Raw genomic sequence first — 5,248 nt, forward strand, 5'->3', positions numbered from 1 at the left:
CACACATCCTGGCACCCCATTCCACTGGCTGGCCTCAGAGGGAAATCATGGCGGCATTGCAAACAAACAATAGGCACAGTCGTCTGCTCACACGGACATATTTGACTGCTGGCTTGTGTATGGATGAGGACACATTGCTTGTCTGGAGAAATGGAGAGAGATGATGCCACCGTCCACAGCATCATCCCGCTCGCTCGCCCGCTCGCTCGCCCGTCCCCTGATCCACACAGATGCTTCTTGCAGATCCACCTGTCTGCTTGTCTGTCTTCTCTGGCAATGAGAGGGAGGGCCTCTCAACACACTCATTTGGACAATCTCCCTTCTGCTTGCACCAGAATGACACAAAATGACGTAAGGCAACATTTGGGACGATTTATTGGCTGTTGTTGCCATCTTGTGGTCATTAATGAGACATCACCGGTAAGGCATTTTTATCTTCCTCCTGATGAAGGAAGTCTGTATTCTATTTTTTTTTGGAAAAAAAGAGGCTATAAAGTCTATTGAGGTATAAAAGAAATGTAGACTTGTCCACTTTTCTATGAATCCATTTGGAAGTGGCAGTTGCTTTGACTTTGAAAGTGTCTGAAGTCCTTTTTATTCTCCTGTGATAGCTGATTAGCTGCCTTTTCCAAATTGCTCACAGACTACACTGGCCTGTCCCTTCAGCACATGCTTAAATGTGTCATCTTGGAGCCCTGGACACATCTAAAAATCTGTCAAATGCTTGCTGGCACTCCTCCAGTCCGAGTACGTCAACCAAGGCTGCCTGGCAGCGGTCAGAAGCTCTTTCTGTCAATCATCTTGAGAGACTCTGCAGGCCACACGCAACAGATGACATCGCCGCAAAATGAAAAGATTATGGAGATGACACGAGTGACTCCTGGCAGCGCTGAATGGAAGGAATCCAGCATTGAGCAGAGTTTCCATCTTGCCAGTCAAAGAGTTTTGCTCGTAATGTCAGTTGGCAGGAACCCTTTGTGTGTGCGTATTTCCATGGTCCGTGTGTAGCTCAGTGTCACTTTGCTTGTATTTAGTTTCCCATTCATTGTCACGTGATATTTCCTGTGGTTAGCGGCCTCTCATAGGCCCGTACGACTTGCATGTTTGGCTCGTTCTAATCCCGTCGAACATAATTCCCTTCATTATGAGGGAAATGTTTTGTTTCATACTGATAATTACTTTCATTCCATTTTGAAGCCCTACGCTGTCATTCAAACGACGCTGCTTTTAATTAAAAACGAAAAGTACAACATTATTACAACGGCTACTGCTGCAGAATCGATTCACTTGAGGTACAACCGGACCGTGAATATAATCAATTGGCTTAATCTCAAGGGCATACGAGACATTTAATAAGGACGCTGCTTTTTTTTTTTTTTCTCCTGCCCATGGTGGACATAAGGTGCATATGGTTGCATGCATATACTAGACTCAGGGTCTTTTAAACAGTTCAGTTTTGTGAGATCATTCAGATGGATATACATACATGTAGGTATATTCTTGTTTGTGTTGTCATTTCAAAGAATGCCACATGATGAACGCTAACGGCAGCAAAGCAACATGGCCCCGTTAATCTCTTGAGTCTGCCCACTCGCGCGGTCATTAGGGAAATAAACGACGGTTACCTTTTAACTGCGAAAGGAAATAAAGTGGAAAATCAAGGGATAAATCGTCCGTCCGCTTTGCTGCGGCCGACTCATGAAGTCATCGGTGTTTTTAAAGCTGGTCTTAAATCTCGGCCCCTTGCGAGCGCATAGGTCAGCCAGCCGCTAGCCTTGTGAATAAACTGTAATTGAGGGTTTCATCACCCACCGGCATTAATTACACAATGGTGCTTATCTTAGCCTTGTTGTGTGGATGTATGTGCGTAAGGTGTAATTATGTAAACTCTGATAACAATTGAAAGCGTATTACTGCCGCTCTTATCTCAAGGGTATAATTAGAGGACTGCAGAGTGTGATCACTAAGTAAGTTAGTTCGTTATTTCTCATACATTACAAGGCTGCTCATTATATGAGCCGATGGTATTAAATGAGATTGACTCGGCATTTCACTCACTCGGTGCTTTGTTCGTTTCATTAATCTTTAAGAGGCGTTGCACGGTTTGCGCTAAAGGGTGGGAGGGAATCTCACGGCACGACATGGGATTATGTTTACGATTCCATTCGATTATCGATTAGCCACGCATCATGCTTATTGTTACTGTGACAACCCACAGTAGATTTCAATATTTTGAATGAATTACAGCCATGGAGAAGATTTGGGGTTTTGGTCATTCTGCAAAGTACATTTGTTTGGGAACCAAAGAAAATTATCTCTTGATAGGCCAAATGATTTGCCTTGGAGAAAACACAGACAGACAGAGAGACAGAGAGAGAGGAACATACACAATTTCGAGGTTATTCATTTAACCCCAAAAGGTTTGGTCGAATGAAAAATGCAAAAACCACCCAATTTCGTTCTTTTGTTTTGTTTTATTTGGTGGGTTTTGTGGGATTTCTCTTTTTGGGTTGCTTTATGTATCATTTATTTGGGGTTGAATGAATACCAGATGCTCTTTGGGAGACGAAAACAAACAACTGCAAGAACAAAGACAATATGACATGCACAGATGATAGATCAATGCAGTATGTTCGTGTCATTCTTTTTGTTTAAGAAACAGATGCCTGTCAGGACACTGGAACATATGATTTGAATTTTCCATCGCGTGCTAGAACATATGACATGACATTGCTTTAGTTGACATCACCGCAACATGTGATTTATCTGGACTGCTTCTTCTTCCCGATTGCAGCCTCTGCTTGATTTGATCCCCCTTCCCACACTTCATACAAATGCATACAGACATATATTGTCATGTCTCATTAAAGCCAGGTAGGTCACTACGGTTTTATTTCTAAGCTTTATATGTGTGTCTTTGTCCTTGTAGCAGATGGGGTTGATTTTGATGTTTGAAAAGTGCTGTAGCAATAAACTTGGATTGATTGGTTGAATGAACTCTATTATACTTGTCTTTATACAGAACGGGCCCAATGTAGACTGAAAGGTTCTGTTTAAGTATACAAGAGAGAATAAATATCAAATGTTAATATTAACAAATATATTGGAGCGAGAGTGTCAGTGGGCGGAGTCTTTTGCAAGGACACCTGCCTGCAGGCAGTTGTCATCCTGACCAAGTGAAAAGTTTGATTTCTGTTTTGCTAGTTGCCATTGCGACTGCATTTGGACTCTTTTGTGCTCTTCTGGCCAACTGCTTCTCTTCTCTCTTGTTTTTGCCTGTAAGTACAACTGTGCCTTTCCTGTTTATTCCCGCCATTGCTTAGGTTGTTTTGTATTTTGTTTGTTGCAGTGTTTGTCTTCCATTGCTGCACTTGAGCTTTTTATTCATTCATTAGCTCACTTTTTCAAGTTGACCTTTTGTCACATGACTCTTTGTTTCTTGTATCAATCACCTGATGCTTGCATGCCCCTTTTGTTCAAATACTGTACGGTGAAATGTTCCTTAGTGCTGTTTGGGTAAGTTAAAGAAAAAAGTCACAATTGCTGGCACGGCTTCATCCTGCAGGTGTCATACTTGCCAAGGCATCTTCACTTATTCACTAATTCCTTAAGATTAATTTTCTTCAGAGTAGTTCAAGTGTGAAGTCTCCAAGTGTGTGTGCACACATGTTTGTGTGTGTCAACAGGCACCGGTGTCCCGTTGAACCACTTAAAGGATTCTATTTAACGGGTCAGCCAAGCAATTAATCAAGGGTTTAATTGGAATCCTGAGTCGAGTGACACAATTTATGCAAATGAGGTCATTAATATTCAAGACTATATTCACTGCTTGTATTAAAATGGCTTCTTCGCCATTGCGTGCTAGCACTTTCATTACAGAAAATGAGTGAGCAATAATAAATCCAAATACACATTTATTTCCCAGAGAGGAAAAATATGTAATAACAGAGAGGACTAAATGTTTGCCTCATATGAGGCCATGTTAATGCTGCTAATTTTGCCTCATTAGTAACAGACTGCTATCTGCAGGGATTCCGTCTTAATTGGATCACCGAGCAATTCAAACCCTTGCTCTTAATTGCTTTTTGCACCCAAAATGTAGCATGTGCAAGTTTGCTTGTTAAATCCAAACTGTCCAGACTGCCCCTATGGCCATACTGTAAAAAGCTGGGACAATTCACTGATCAATTGGTGCATGTATCAGATATGCTAATCGGGTCAATATTTTTAGTGGCCATGAATACAGTGTATGGGATTATCATTTTAATCCAAACTGATGGGCTCCAAAAATTGTTGTCCGTATAAATGTAGCTACTGTTGCTGTAAAAGCAATTCATCAAATTGTCTCATGAATCATCTCCAACTGCATTTAAATATAAGCTTGTCCGACGAGAGAAATAATTTATCTTGGGGATGTGTTTTTAGTGCTTGCTAAAGGTTGCACATAATTCAAAGTGTCTGCATGTTATTATTCACAGATTTCATTGTTTGCTGAATCATTTCATCTCTAGTATCTTAAGTCTTTTTCTTTTTTTTTTTCCCGGCGCTCAAAGGGCTGGGTATGTTTGACAGCTGCAGCATAATGGGTCACAGCGAACAAAGGCAAAACAGATGGATCTTTAGAAAAGGATCACATTCAGCCTCATGACTATTTGCTTAAAGCATTTTAGCAGTCTTAGCTAATGGGCTGTTATGTGTCTGATGCATTCTGTCACTCACTCACTGCCTCACTCACTCACTGCCTCACTCACTCACTGCCTCACTCACTCACTGCCTCACTCACTCACTGCCTCACTCACTCACTGCCTCACTCACTGCCTCACTCACTGCCTCACTGCCTCACTCACTGCCTCACTCACTCACTCACTCACTCACTGCCTCACTCACTGCCTCACTCACTCACTCACTCACTCACTCACTCACTCACTGCCTCACTCACTCACTCACTCACTCACTCACTCACTCACTCACTCACTCACTGCCTCACTCACTCACTCACTCACTCACTCACTCACTCACTCACTCACTCACTCACTCACTCACTCACTCACTCACTCACTCACTCACTCACTCACTCACTCACTCACTCACTCACTCACTCACTCACTCACTCGCTGCGCTCATGTGTGCACGCTGCTCGAGGCTTGCAGTAATTACTGCAGTGAGCCAGGGAGTTGTCTTTTCCACGGCAGATGGCTCAGCACCATGCTGGATCAGGTAACCGTGACAACCACCTCTCTCCTCACAC

The sequence above is a fragment of the Syngnathus typhle genome, linkage group LG20 (assembly GCF_033458585.1).
Source record: "Syngnathus typhle isolate RoL2023-S1 ecotype Sweden linkage group LG20, RoL_Styp_1.0, whole genome shotgun sequence".
Taxonomy (NCBI): Eukaryota; Metazoa; Chordata; class Actinopteri; order Syngnathiformes; family Syngnathidae; genus Syngnathus; species Syngnathus typhle.